This window comes from Quercus lobata, chromosome 7 (assembly GCF_001633185.2).
Source record: "Quercus lobata isolate SW786 chromosome 7, ValleyOak3.0 Primary Assembly, whole genome shotgun sequence".
NCBI lineage: Eukaryota > Viridiplantae > Streptophyta > Magnoliopsida > Fagales > Fagaceae > Quercus > Quercus lobata.
Window position 1 is genome coordinate 32,397,966 of NC_044910.1, and position 16,312 is coordinate 32,414,277.

The following is a 16,312-nucleotide window of genomic DNA, read 5'->3' on the forward strand; positions in this document are numbered from 1 at the left end:
CATGTAACCAAACTTCCAGACCTAAGAATCAAGATTTTTTGCCACCCACATTAGATTAGGAAAAATGCCCTTTTTCTTAGCCTAGGATTGGTAATAAAATCAACTAGAAACAGGTAACCAATCACACCTTAGAAAAACCCAATGATTGGTGGAGACTTCATTTACCTTTGGTAATCACCTAAAATTTGACCCAAATTCCTCCCATAAAACCAAAGGTAGACCTACCTTTCTCCACCAAGAGAGAGAGCACCTGAAACTCCGCGCAAAACACACACCACCGATACTATCGAGATGGGCCCTCCAATGGGGCCACGCACGCACGGGAGCTGTCGCCATGGCGGGTGGTCGAACGAAGGCCAACGATGGCGGCAATTTTTCTGCTACCAAGGTCAAGGCCGGGCGTCGACAATATACATGTACATGTATTCTTTGTGTTTGTGTTGGTGTTTGTGTTTGTGTTTGACTGTTTTAGTTAGGTTGTATAAGTTGTATAATTGTATTGCTGGGAATGGTGATTAAATTACTAGAATGAGTTAGAAAAGGTTTAGTGTACTTTGCACCTTTAGTTTGGAAGTATCAATTTTCTTTCTTGGTCAATCAAACTGGTAGTTGGCCCTATTATTAGTGGATTGGACTGTTGTCACTATTCTAAAGGTACTGAGATATGCCGAGGAAAATAAAATGCAATCTTTATCGTAGAGGGGCTTGAGTGGAAATTGCTTCTTGGATTTTTCTAGCAGTGGAAATTCTGTAATTCAAAGTTGTAGAAAAAACAAAATATTTTTTTCATGAAACATTGAGATGGTACAGGGACTCCTCTGTTGACAAGACATTGTAGATTTACAAAGCACGTTGCCATGCATTTACAAATATTATCTTGTTTTAGTTGATTTAAGCCAAATATTTTTATGTCCAGATTAATATTAATTTGCTAATTAGGATTCTTAGTTGTCCTTGTTAGTCTTGGGAGGCCATCACTGCTCCATTTTACTAAAGCTTGGCAAATGTATTCTTAGACTGAAGTCCGAATATGGAACACCCATTAATCCCAAGCAACCACAATGCAAAACTTTGAGATCCAAGTTTATTGGATTTCTTAAAAAGTTTCGGTTTCGAAGGAGCAAGAACCGAGCCATTGGCTTTAAGCACAAATCAGATCTCCCACACCCAGAAGCTAGATTTCGAAAATATCATCTGGGATGGCTTGCTTATAAGGTATAAATATGATTTTACTCTTTGATTGGTAATGTTACTCGTGTCTAGTATATTTTTCGCTTCCAGTTACTACTGTCTCTTTTTAAACTCTATGAACTGAAAAGGCATCTTGCATATTGGATATATGCACATTTTTCTTACAGGGTGTGAATCTCACACGCCTTTCAGCTCACACATTGTGAGAGGGGTAATACATATATTTGTTATTTTGCTGGATAAGATAATTATTGCTTTGAACTTACTAGAGTGATTTTGTGTATATATTTGTAGGAACTAATCTGTATGGGCTCTTTGGTGGTTGGGATTTTTGCATTTCTGTCTCAAACAATATGCAACAAAGATTGGTGGGGAATTACTATTCATGGTTGTGTTATCATGTTATACTTTGTTTTGTTATTCAAGAAATATATGACAGGAAAAATCAGTAATTTCTGCATACTTCTAATGGGTACATCAGTGGTTTGTTCACTAGCGTTTGATTTAGACAAATATTTGAAAATTGGTTATATTCAGATGCCATGGAACTATGTTGTTTCCTCCAGCTTGCCAGGTAAAAACATTGTTGTGGTTGTTTTTGTTTGTTTGTTTGTTATTTCAAATGTCAACATGAATGATAATAGGGTTCTTAAGAAAATAAATTGCCATTTTCAGGTATGTTTCAAGGTTTTATCAAACTGTGGGGGTCCAGGTGAGGCTTTTTATTTGATTGCTAAACATCTTAACTATTTAACCAAACCAAGATTTGGGATATGAAACACATTGTAAAAATTATTTGTACCTTCTTATTCCATCTATTCGACTGTTCAAATTGTTGAAAACAATAGGATTGATTGCAATTGTGTTATAAAATCTTTTGTGCTGGTCGTCAATTTTTTCCTCCAAGAGAGATTTTGACAAAGATGCTATGAGATGGTACAGATTTTCATATATGTTTGGGCGCCTCTTTCCCGGTTGGTATATCAGTTTGTACACTTGAAACTTGAAAGAGGTGGGAGGGATTTTACTTTGACGGAACGAGGAACTTTTTGTTGGATTGGCCTAGCTTGGAAGGATATGCTTGTGTTAAATTCTTGTTTTTGTTTTGTTTTCTTTTTCTTTTGGGCTATGGATGTATAATAAAATACAATATGCATGTTGCTTTTTCTAAAGAAGAAGATGAAGAAAAAGCTGAAGGGTTCATTTAACTTTTGAGTAACAAAGATGAAATTAGTGGTGAAGTAACTCTTTTGTATAATACTTAGCCTCCGTTTGGATTGTATTGAAAATAAATTTCAGTGCGCGTTTGGCCTTTTTATGTGGGTCTCATGCACTGTTCACCGGACCCACAAGTACAGAAAAGCACATTTTTATTTTAAAATTGGGTCTCACGGCACTATTGACACATTTAAAAATTATTTTGTTACAGTATTTTCAGTTTTTAGTTTTCAGTAATAAGCGGTATCCAAACAGACCCTTAGTATTAAAGTAAAAAACAAAAAAATAAAATGAGAGAGAGAGAGAGAGAGAGAGAGAGAGAGAGAGTTTATGTAATTTGGCTTATTGATTTATGTCCATAGTAAAAAGCCTTACTATGGAGCTTTAACTATAGTGTCTATTTAGAGTTAGAACTCTACTGCACATTTGGCATTTTTGTAGGAAATAGTAGAGGTGGTAATTTGTATTCGCATGTTGGTCGGATTCGTATCGTGTCAACTCATGAGTATTCAATGATATAAGTTAACACTAATTTGACATGTTTATTAAACGGGTCAAAATTTCTCAACTCTAACATGACCATTTTATTAAACGAGTTAGTCATGTCGACCTGTTTATCAGATTTTATCAAAATGAAAAAAAAAATTATGAAAAAACAAATAAATAAATTTTTTTTTAATATAAAATTTAGAACTAACGAATAATTGCATCACAAATAATCATTCAAAACTAAAGAATATCACAATATCACAAATAAGCAATCACAATATGTCAAAGAAAATAAACCACAATAACTAATAAGTTTATATACCTAGAGTATGAAGGGTATATTAGTAAAATATCATTTAATTAAATAGGTCAGATGGGTCAAACAGGTTTTATATGTTCAACACTAACTCAACCCGTTTATTAAACGGATCAGCCATGTCAACCTGAATATGACACGAACTCGTTAAGCCTCAACCCATAACCTGCTAATTTCATGTCGAGTAGTGTCGAGTCCGCAGGTCATATCCAATTTTGTCACCCCTATAGAAATAAAGCTTTAACTATAAAGTTTAGCTGAATTTTTAGTCTTTTGAGTGTTTGGCAAAATTATAGTAAATGGTACATTAAAATTATAGATTTACAAAGTATGAACAATGAATTGTAGAACTTTAGTTTAGTCTTCAAACTTTTCAGTAAAGTTACCAAAAACGTTTAACAATTTCAACTAAAAGAGTTTTTAATCCCCTTACAGTAATTGTTGGCCTATCCAAACAGGCAGGCCTTTAGTATTATTGGGAGGTAGGTAGGTCTGTAATCAAGACTCAAGATGTTCATGTTGATGCTAGGAACCTAGGACAAGTAGGTCAATGACTCAATATTTAGTTATGTACTTGCATTGATGAATATTTGTGTACTTTGGTTTGCTCCACTTCTTGGAATGGACTTTTCTCTTTTTGGTACATGAAAAGATTTAACAGAGCACCAGTCTGGCCCTCCATGTGACCTGTTGGATTTTGTGTGTAGATCACAAATCAAAAGGTCCAATTTAGGCCTCAAATATTTATCTTGAAAAGAAAAGTGAGATATGCACTCATTTGAGCAAATTGTCAGTGCTTGAAACGTCTTGCAGATTTTTTTTTTTTTTTGAGAGGAAAAGAAATTTTACCTAACAAGTTAGTATTAATGTGACTTACTATGTATTTTACTAGGCAAATACCCTGAAATTGGTGAGATAGGGCACCTCATATGCAATGTTGCATAAACCCATTCAATATGTTGGAATTTTGGGCCCACTCCATAGTATTTAAGTTTTATACCTCAAAGTCAGGATAACTCAACTATATTGGCAAGGTAAGATTGTGCTCTTAGGTTAAATCCATGAAGTGTAGCAATCTTTGCTGCAAATGACACATGGAAGTTTTTTTTTTTTTTTTTTTTTTTTTTTTTTTTTTTTTTTGCTGCAAATGACACATGGAAGAAGAAATTTTGGATTGTCTGAGATAGGGAGAGTCACAGCCCAGATAAGTCTTTTTTGTTTTTAGGCCCAATTTCGGGTACTACCTTAAATTGAGTTTAAATATCCAATTGTGAGAAGAACTAAGCTCAAATTTGGGCTGACCAGTCTAGACCTTGATCTGGGTCATCTGGCCTAGTTTAAAAATTAAAAATTACACCTTAACCTCATACTTTACTAAATTTTGAGGGAGATCCACCGAAATCTTGATTGCCGCCGCCGTCACTTCTCTTGATTCGACTTAAACCAACTCCACTTGTGGAATTCCTACTCAATCCGATTTATTGTTGTTCTCCAATTGACAATTGGTCTTGTCTTTTGTCAACCAACAAAATTGGGTCGAGATCTTTTTTTTTTCTTTTTTTTTAATACAAGATAGAAATTCTAGTCTACCATAATCTAAGTATATATGTGTGTGAAGCTCCCTTCTAGAGACTTGAATCTCGACCCTTAATCCCTACACCCCACAAGCACTTATATTTGTGGACCCAAACCTGACACATGCACACCCTGTTTACCATGAAAAAAAAAACACTCAACAACATTGTATATTTGTTTATAACCAAAGGCAAAAACGCACATATTATATAGTTTTACTTCTCTTTGTTTTCTTATCCCCAACCCAAACAAAAAAAAAAGCACTCAAAATTGAACAGTATAAAGTGAGAGATGAATAGGACCCACGGTTGCTGCTGATGATGGGAAATTCTGTCCACTCTCACATGGTGCGTGAAGCACCGACTACTTATTGTTAATAGTATTTCGACTACTTAGAACATCCATAGCAGTGGAACTAAAAATTTAGCTTTTTAGCTCCACCAAAAGTTACTTTATCTATTTTACCTATATACATGTTGCAGTAGTAGATCTATTTTAGCTTTTAACACAATAAAATAATATAAATATCACAATAAAATAATATAATCACTACAATAAAATAATATATTCCACTACCCAAAAAAACATCCACAGCACCACACCACAACCACTCTACCATTAGCCACAGCCTCCACACCCACAACCACCACTAGTCCACATGCAGCCATAGCACCACAAAACACGGCACAACCACCGCCAACACAGCAACACAAAACAAACCCACAGCACCGATACGACCCACCACCAGCAAAACGACCTACCACCACCACCATCTCCACTGTGACCCCTGAAATACAACAACCCAAACGCCGAAACCCACCAAACCCAAATCCAGCTACCCAAACGTCAAAACCACACACCGATCTCAACCCCGATACCAACGCACACTAGAGCACAACCACGACCTAGCGGCAAAGCGGAGGTGAGGGAAGCCACTTCGATTCACGAGGCCGGAGGCAATCGGCGACGTGGGTCTGAGGCGATCGGCGCTGGGTAGGGGCTTGGGTCGGCGGCGAGTGGAGGAAGGAGGAGAAAGAAAAAAAAATGGCGAAAGAGGAGAGGAGCAACGGGTAGAAATGGGGAAGGAGGAGAATGAAAAATATATACATATTCTAATCATAGTGTGAACACAAAATAAAATAATTTTTTTTTTAACCTTTGAGCTACAATGCACATCTATCTTTAGATGTTCACCGTAGCTGAGAAGCAAAAAATTTTGCTTATAGCTCCAATGTTGTGCTCTTCTTTTGTGATCAGTGGTGCTAAAAATAGATAGATATGCACTGTAACTGAGAAGCAAAAAAATTTGCTTATAGCTCCACTGCTATGCTCTTCTTTTGTGATCAGTGGTGCTAAAAATGCTAAAAATAGCAATATATCTATTTAGCACCACTGTTGTGAGTGCTCTTATGAAGACAAAATTGTTGATGTTTGTTGGGTCCCACGAAGGTTTTGAATGGCAAAATCAGGGCCGTCCATCATTTGGCCACGCGCAAATACAGATCAATTTTTTGAGTCTTTTAAAAAAAATCAAATTTGAAAAGTATAGATCAGTTTTTGTGTTTAAAGAAAATCAGATCTGAAAATACAGATCAGTTTTTTAAATCTAGAGAAAATCAGATCTGAAAATACATATCAATTTTTTACTTTTCAAAAAAGAATTTTGTTAGCCATTGCAGATTTTGAAACTTAAGAAAAAGAGTTACAAAAAACAATCACCTAAGCACACGTTAAAGAAAATTCTAGCAACATATTTAAGCATGGTAACCATATCAAGAACAAAACATAATAAAAATATGCTAAACATATTCATGCATCAAACAATAACAAAAATTAATGAAAGAAGAAAAGAAAGAAAAAAAAAAACATAATACCTCTTGCATGAGCGTGCTCTTCTAATGAAAAAATATTTTAGGATTTAAAGAAATTTGTTCACCTCTTTGAAGCTTAAAATACTTTACTTACAAAAAAGAAGTTCCTAAAGTAAATACTTTACTTACAAAAAAAAAAAGTTCCTAAAGTAAAAGCCTCTAAAACGTAACGTAAGGGGAATTCAAAAGTTAGAAGAGAAGAGCCAGAAAGAGGGGGTCAGAAAGTGTGCTGAATGTTGGGAGGCCTCCCCTATTTATAGAGGTTGGAATGCTTAAAAAAAAAAAAAAAAAAGGCAAAAAACGTATTGGGGAAAATCCTTAAAAAAAGGAGATTTGGATAAGAGTAAGCTGATTTTTCAGATCATAACAAGCTTCAGTATTTTGATCATATCGTTTTACTCAAAATTCGGATTAAGATTAAATTTTGACAGCTGAAGGAAAATTCGATTCTCTACAAATTTTCCAGAAATAGCCTAGTCCTAATTTTGAGTTCTACTATGCCAAAATTTCCTTGGAACGTGAATCTGAAATCTGCTACTTGATTAGCACGTTTTTGAAGTGTTTTCCAACTCTAAAACTGTATTTGGACGAATTTAAGAGTTATTTTCATGATAAACCTCATTCCAAAGTAATAATTAGGATTTTTAAAATAATTATTTTGAATATAATTATCCTAAAAGCCTAATTATCTACAGTAGACACACACACACATATATCAAATGGGGGTAAGCTACAAAAAGAGAGTGCCGTCTAGAGGAGGGCACTGGGGCGGAAGCATAAATAGGTTACAAATGTAGTTCTGTGTACAAATGTAAACTAGGGGAAAGAAAAAGAAAAGAGCCATTCTGTTTCAGTGAGAGGGCTCTGAGGTGTTTAAAGATTAAGCCAAGAGTTGGACTTAAAATTTAGCCTACTGAAGACTGAGGCCAAAGATGCCTTATATAGATGGAGGGAGCCTTGGATCCATTCAGGAGACTGCGTCAATCACGGAAGGTAAATTGCTTTTACTTCAGGTGAATATCTTTTCAGCCGAAAGCAACAGTAACTTCAATGATTCTGCTGGGGCACTGTTGAGTGAACAGTAGTTGGTCACTGTTTATGAACAGTGTATTGTCCCCTTGCTTTCTGGAATAGTAACTCTGCATAGTGTTCTGGACTGTGCAGTGAATAGTGCTCTGTCGATCAACTCTGCAGTGCGGGTACTGTTCTGAATAGTAGCCAGATTTGCAAAGGTGGTTCTTGAGCTTAGTCTGGGCTTCAGAAGCTGTTCTGGAGCGTCTGGGGAGCCGTTCAGGAGATTAATCGCTGTCCAAGTTGTAACCATCGTAGGGATCTTGAGAATCTTGGAATGGATCAAAAGGGACACGATTGCAAGAAGCTTCAGAAGAGGCAAGAGAGTTCTTTTCTGCTGACTCTAGCTGTGCAGACTGGAGAAGTAGTTGTTGGGCAAGATCTTTTAGTTCCTTGCTAGATTTTCTGGAGATCTGGACGGAATCTAGGCTAGACTATGATCTTGTGCAATGAGCTATAGACTTCTGTACTGGAAGAGGAAAGTCATTATACATTCTGGTAATAGCATCAGTAGGCCTGAATCTATCCCACCATTTTGTAAAGAATTCCCTATCGAGCAAGTTTTGGTTGATTGCATAATTCCACATGCTTATCCAGTGGATCTTGTACTTAATGGTCATGTGCAAGATGGCCGGAAATTGGGAAGAATGCTTATCTGCCTGGAACCTGGTACTGAAATACCTTAGTGCATCCTGTAGGGGTTCTGGGAAGTTCTGTGGAGTAGAACCAAACATTTCCCACCACTTGAGGAACCACGAAGGGATTTGTCCACTGAAGTTTTTGTCAAACTGTATGAACCATGAATGATCATAGGTCATATTTTGAAAGAATAATACCTTTTCAAATGCATCCATATAGTCATAATAGTTGTACAGGGGTTCTGAGCCCTTGAGAACTGTAAGTTTTTTGAGAGTGGAGGGATGTCCCCAATCTTTGCAGCTTACAAAACTCTGTATTATGAATTTATGGTATAAGACAATTGAGGGATTAGTCTTTTCTCTGATGTCTTCTATTCGGGCAGACTTTTCTTGGGTAAGAATGCCTTTATAGAATCTGATGTTCTTCTCTGGGCTTTTGGGAAGGAAATGCCATTCATGAGGCAATACTTCCATTGCTAATGCCAACGGATCCGTTATATGGGCCAAGTGAGGCTCAACATAAGAGATGTGTTGAACAAAAGGTTTCTTGAGGTAAGAGGCTCTACCTGTTCTGGGAGGGAGAGTGTAAGAAGGTTGCTTTGGCACAATTAGACCAAAGGGTTCGTCTATATTGTATGGAGAAGATAGAACTTTGGGAGGTAATGTGGCAAGAGCAGAACTGTAACTGTGATGTCCTTGGGGCCTTTGGTAGTTTGGTTTAGGGATTGTAGAAACCAAATAACGATTGGCGACAACAGATGGAGACACAGGTGGGTTCTTTAGTGAACTGGAAAAGGGTACTAAAGGGCCAGGGTTCTGTGCCTGACTGGTACTCTTAGTGTTATGCTGTTTAGGCATTTTGGGAGGTTGGGGTTGTACGGGTTTCTTCCCGGACATTTTGTTCTAGATTCTGCAAAAATTCACGGGTTAGGAAATCAGGGATACTGTTTTGAGTTCCTGCAATGAATTCAATGTCAAAATCGAAAACTGAAAGAATGGCTTGCCAACGTGCAAAAATCTGTTTTGATGCAATGTTTTGAACATCTTTTTCTAAAACATGTTTTGCAGATTTACAATCAATTCTTATTAAAAACTTTTGATTCAAAAGATCACTTTGAAATTTTGAAATGCATAGTACTATAGATAAAATCTCTTTTTTAATAGTACTATAATTTAGTTGAGTGGGAGTCCAAATTCCTGAATGAAAACAGACAATCTGTTCTGGGGAAGTGGGACTAGCACGCTGAAGGAGAATGCCACCATAACCAATGTTAGAGGCATCTGTCTGGACTACCTTGAAGGAATTTTCAGAGGGGATTCCAAGGCAAGGGAGTGTCTTGACATATTTTTTGACCTGTTGAACAACCAGTGTATGAGTGGGTGTCCAAGGAGGAGGATTGGTTCGGAGTCTATCAAAAAGAGGCTTGCATTTTTGCCGAAGGTTTTGATAGAAATCAGAAATGTAATTGAGGGATCCTAAGAACCTTTGAAGCTGGGTCTTTTCTAGGATTTCATCAGGAAACTTTTCTGCAAACTGGATGGCTCTGTCTATGGGTTTGATGACTCCATGTCTGATATCAAAACCTAAGAACCTGACACTGGTTTGGAAAAGTTTAATCTTCGGGGCCGAGACAACAAGACCATTTTTCTTGATGGTTTGGAAGAATGTTCTGAGATGCTTCCAATGTTTGTCTAGGGACTCTGAGAAGATGAGTACATCATCAATGTACACAATGGTATGACTGGAGAATGGATTAAAAATCTCATTCATGATATTCTGGAATTCAGAAGGTGCATTTTTAAGACCAAAGGGCATTACATTCCATTCGTAATGGCCAAAGGGTGTGGTGAAGGCTGTCTTGTACCTATCAGACTCACTGATTTGTATCTGCCAAAAACCACTCTTCATGTCAAACTTACTAAAGACCACTGCTTTACTAAGCCTATTAACTAAGTCTTTCTTGTTGGGGATAGGATACCGAATCCATTCTAAGACTTTGTTAAGGGGTTTGTAATTGATGACAAGTCTAGGGACACCTCTCTCAATCTCAGTGTTTTTCTGGACATAAAAGGCTGGACAAGACCATGGTGACCTAGAGTTTCTGATGATTCCCTTTTTAAGAAGATCCTCTATTTCTGCCTTACAGGTATCCATAAGTTCTTGACTCATTTGGATAGGCCTGGCTTTGGTAGGGATGTTCTTTTCATAGAAATCTTTGACATAAGGTAGTGCAACCTCGTGCCTTTTCCTATGCCAAAAGGCTGTGGGAAGATCAGAGCAGACTTCATGCTTGAGTTCTTCTTCAAACTTTCTGATGTCTGATTGGTAACTCTTGCAAGACAATTGCTCATCAGTCCTTTTGTAACTTAGTTCATGACCAAGGTACTTAAGGTGTTGGGTTTTGGCTTTGATAAGGTTAAGGGTCTTGGAGATGGTAACCTCTTGGAGACTATTGATGTCTTTAGGTTCAGGACTCCTAAGAAACTTAAACTTGACTGGCTGGCCAAAAGGATGGGTAGTGATTCCTTCACTATCCGTGGTGAAAGGATATAACAGACACATGAACGGGTTTCCTAGGATGACCCTATCTGTCATATTTTTGACAAGAACAAAGGTGGTTTTAAAACACGCATTGTCTTGGCAAACATGTGCTTTAGGGATTTTGAATTCAATTTGCATTTTTCCACCACTTGCAGAAGTTAACCTTTCTTTGGTTTTCTGGAAGTATTTAGAGGGGATAATACCTTCTTGAATGCAGTTGAGATCAGCACCCGAATCTATTAGGGCAACAACCTCAATTTCAAAATCTTTGTTTATGACAATCCTGACTTTGGAATGCCATTTCTGGAAGTTAATTCTACTGCTGGTTGACAAGAACGTTCCAGGTTCTGGTTCCATATCTGCAGTAGGATTAACTGTTTCATCTACTTCATTTTCAGGGGGGTTTTGTAATGAGATTATGTCCTCATTGCCCTGTCGTGAAGTAAACTCAAGGTTTTTGATTCTCTGGTCCATAAGACCATGATCAACCTTAAGGATGATTAATTCTTGCCTAAGGGTTCTAGCCTCAGACTTTGTATCCTTGATCTCTTTCTGAAGATCTTGGATGGTTATCTCTTTCTTGGATTTGGTAAACCTATTGTAGATTTTCTCCAAGTCAACTTTGGGTTCCTGGATCCTAGGTTTGGATGTACTGGTTTCCTTGACTAGGGTCTTGTGGAAATCACTAAGTCTTTGAGATTTCTCTTCTGGGTCCTTGATCTGTTCTATGAGATCTAGGAGTAGTTCTTCTTGTTTAGAAAGAACTTCAACAGTGTTGTTCTTGCAACAACTATCTGTGCATGGTATGGCTTCATCTGGACTACTAGAGGTGCTATTCTGAGCTCTAGGAGAGGATGAATCTTGACAGATTTCTCTATCAATAGAACTATTGGGGGACTCACTTTCTAGGTGGTCAAGTTCTAGGGCTTTAGAGATATCTTCAGATACTAAGGAATGTGTAGGGGATCTGCCTGGACATTCTTTCTTGAAATGTCCTTTCTTTCCACACTTAAAGCATTTTCCTTTTGCTTTAGGTTTGAGGTTTTTAATGGTGTTGGGGTTTCCTTTCTTATAGAAGCCTCTGTTTATCAACTTCTGACGTCTATATTCTCTGGAAACTATCTTTTCTCTGTGGAAGTCCTTAAAGGCTGGGTTTCCTCTGAATTTGGATTTCCATATCCGAGGAGGGAGTGGGGGTGAATCACCAAGCTGATCATCTAGGGGTTCTTTCTCCTTTTCGCTTTCTGAGGAGGGTTCATTAGAACTGCTAGAGGATATGTGGGCTATTAAGACATTTACTTCTGGTGAAGGAGAGACTGGAATCTCTACTTTCTTCTTTGAATGTCTAGCCTTTGCTGGTGGAATGGGGTTTTTAGGAAGTTTGGTTTTGACACAGTTCTTTTTATGCCAATTGAAATGTTTCTCAAAGTATTCAAAGAAAGGATAATCTGCTTTTACCTCTTTCATGAATATCTTCCATTTCTCCAAAACTTCAACCTTTTGTTCTCTGGTATGGTTTGCTCGATAGGCTTCTCTCTTAACTCTGTTCTTCTCAGAATTAAAATCTTTTTCGAGTGCGTCCATATCAGGAATGAACTCTTTTGTCAACACAAGGAGCTGATGGTCATATTCAGGTTCTTGCTGAATAGGATTTCTGAAATCAGATCCTGATGGTGAGGGAGGTTTAAGATTGTCCTGACTGTTGCTATCTTCTTCTTGATCAGCAACTGAGTCTTGTTTGGCTGTGTAACAAGGGGTACTAACCTGGGAGTGGTCTTTGACACCTTGAAACTGTGCACCTAAGTCTCTTCTAGACATAGGGAAAGGAGCTCGTGTTCTAGACGAACTACTCTGGGATGCAGGTCTATCTTTCAAGAGGATAGTTGGCTGCCTAAAGGGTTGGCGTAGATCTACGGATCTAGACCTTGGTTCCTGGTATGTGTCCTGGTGCAGATCTAATGAGGATCTGGGCAAGGGTTCATCATACTCTAAGGGTGACCTGAACCTAGACTGGTCAAAACTTAGTCTAACCGTTCCATCGGCTAACTGCTGGACATAATCTAGATCTGGGTTCCTAACAGGATTCTGGATCTGTAGAGGATAATTTTCATTCTCTAAAGACCATTGTGCTGGAAATGTTATTTCAGACCATTTCAGGGTTCTTGGTACCTGAACGGTGGATCTAACATCTGAAGTTTGGATAAGAGTGGTTTCACCTGCCTTTCTCTTATCGAAAGCTTGGATGGACATGTTTGTCCTCATGCACTTATAATACACTCGGTATATAAGAGCAAGTTGTTTGGTGCCATGTAATACAAAGATTCCATGGGTTCTGATGTTGAGGGTGAGGACCTTCAGGATATGAGGGTCGTCAAGTGCAACTGTGAGGTTTGGAAAACAGTCGAAATGAATTGGACCGTTACTCAAACTGGATTCTATGGTTCCTAGGAGACTGTCTCTGAATCTGATGAGACGGGTATCTCTGAGGGCCATAAGGACCGAGTTGTTCAAACCTTCTCTGATCAATGGTTTAACTCCGACTTGGACAAGTCCTATGTGGAGGTATTTGTGACCAGATTCCCTGTGATCTTTCACGGCTGCAGGGGACAACAAATAACAGGTTTCATATTCCTTGTTAATGCTGTAGACTTGTTCTATAGTCCTAACATGGTAGTCCGTTCTGAAAGACTTTTTCAAGGACCATGACGAAGACTTATAGACCTGGGTTGTGGGAACTTTAGGTATGTTCCAATCTCCTAACTTCTGGTCTAGATCTGAAAGCCGGTACGACTCTGAGTTGATTGTTCCATCTTCTTGTGGAATCTCAGGTGGGTTTGTACTGCTAGATCTAATGGAAGTGGAAGAGTCACTCCTTCTAAACATCCTATTTATCATTCTGGATTATAAGCCTAAGAAATCAATTACAACCTAGACTACCTTTATCTTCCAATTTCTGGATCTAACCTTAGATCTGAAACAGGGAGTGTATGGACGCTTACTGTATCCTGTTACCAACTTACCGCCGCTTAGAAACCTTTCTGTGAATCTTGCTACTACTAATGGCTGTTTCCCTAACACTGAGTGTACTTTCCCTATCCTTCTCCAACCCTCAACGCCTGACGCTCTCCTGGCTAACGGCTAAACGGGCATTACGGATTTGACTCGGGCTTCCTGCTCAACATAGGTACTTTAGACTGACTGAGTAGCAAACGATCACAAAACCGGATTTACTCCTAGACTTACTGGATAACATTCTGACACAATACCTGGCATAGTACACATCTGTAACAAATTGTGGGGAAAGAAACAAAGGATGGAAAAAGAAGATAACTGGGAAGCAAAGGATTAGCTTAAACAGATAATCACAAGATAATAAACAGTTTGAATGAACGGGAGGCTCAGCCTACCACCAAAAGAAAGAACAGTATAAACTGACTAAGATAAAGTAGTAGATGTAGAATGCAACATATGGGAGTGGAAGTGCTATCAGAAAATAGATGTAAAACAAAATAATGTTTGTTATAGATAACATACTTCAAAGTAATACACAAAATAATGGATAACTATGGCGGTTGTACCGGCCAACTTGATTTAAAATCAAAATTTACAGTAACTTACAAACACTTACGATCGAGCTTAAATGGCTCTGATACCAAATGGGGGTAAGCTACAAAAAGAGAGTGCCGTCTTATGTGTGTGTGTAATGCAATGAATGAATTAATGCATGTAATGCAACTCTGAATTTTAGGTATATGAATGGTCACTCTAGCCATCTTCTAAGATTAAATTGTGGGTGCAAAATCGAGTGTCGACAATAGTCTCACACACACACACGTGTGTGTGTGTAATGCAATGAATGAATTAATGCATGTAATGCAACTCTAAATTTTGGGTATATGAATGGTCACTCTAGCCATCTTCCAAGATTAAATTGTGGGTGCAAAATCGGGTGTCGACAGTAGTCACACACACACACACATATATGTGTTTGTATTTTATCTATAATTTGTAGGCTGTGAATCTTTTAATTTCTTTCAATAATTATAGCTACGGATTATTATTTTGAATGTAACTCATTTTTTCTATATTTCTCTATTGTTTAATCATATATATTTTGTTTTGTTTCAATAATTTATAAGTAGTGAATCATCTAATTTTTTAAAAAAATTTTTGGTCTTTTAGATGTTTTAATATCTGAATTTTTGAGTTATTTTTTTGCAATATCATACAATGATGATGGTGTAGTTTCTTAATCAATTTAAGATTTTATAAAATTATTTTAGTTTACATCATAAAAAGGTAAATTCCCGTGCATAGCACGGGCTCACGACTAGTAATATCTAACAGTTAAAGTGTATTATTTAATGTTGCTACTATTGAGTCACATCATTAGTCACATCCCCATTTTTTTTATTTATTTGTTCATCTAATTTTTTGAAAATATTTATAAAAAAATTAAGAGTAATGAAGAAAAAAAATGTGAAGGGGTTATTTTTAAATAAAAGTAGATAAATGTCTAAAGGCAAAGTATATGTGTTAAAACCATCCAAAATATTATTTGGAAAAAAAAAATCATCCAAGATACTATTAGAAAGAAAACATCATTCAAGATGAATGTGTAAAGTCAATCAATTAATATATTTAACATTACCAAAAAAATTAAAGGAACAAATCAATAAAAAAATTATTAAAAAAAAAAGTGATTTGCCAATGATAAGGTCCACTTCTCTCTATTTCAATATAATTCGGTCTATTTTGGTCCAATTTGATCCATTCGGTCTATTTGGTTCATTTTAGTCTATTTGGTCCAATCTACTTTGTTCCAATTTGGTCCAGATGGATATATTCTATCCATTTCAATCTATTTGGTCCACTTTAGTGCATTCAATCCAATTCAGTCCATTTAGTCTAATTCGGTCTATTTCTGTCTACTTCAATCTATTTGGTCTACTTCGGTTCATTTGGTCTATTTCAGTCCATTTGGTCTACTTCAGTCCATTTGATCTACTTAGTCCATTCGGTCCATTTTAGTTCACTTACTTAAAAATGGAAAAAGACATATTTGGGTTAAGAATACCTATTTTAAATCCAAATTTATTAAAAAATATAGATGAGAAAAAGTAATATTATTATTTTTAATTGTTTAATATAATAATTTTTTATATTAATTAGTTTTTAAGTGAATTACACAATTTCAATATTTTGATATGATATAAAAATAGGTACGTCCAAAACAAAAATTATTGGTTACGGCCTGCAACAATACTAATTGGATCAATTTTTTTGGTATCTAATAGCGAAAGATGTAAAAATAATGATCACAAGGAAATGATGTGAAATATATTATGCATAGAAAAATAATAGCATACGTATTGTCAATAGGCAATATTGTTTGGACAAC

General features: G+C 36.8%; 1 long non-coding RNA gene across 1 annotated transcript; it reads left to right on the forward strand.

The window, feature by feature from the left end:
* The first annotated feature begins 978 nt into the window (after positions 1-978).
* On the forward strand, positions 979-1,918 carry LOC115954265. Its single transcript, XR_004083869.1, has 3 exons — positions 979-1,215; positions 1,486-1,765; positions 1,867-1,918. It is a non-coding gene; the product is annotated as an uncharacterized LOC115954265 (long non-coding RNA).
* The last annotated feature ends 14,394 nt before the right edge of the window (positions 1,919-16,312 follow it).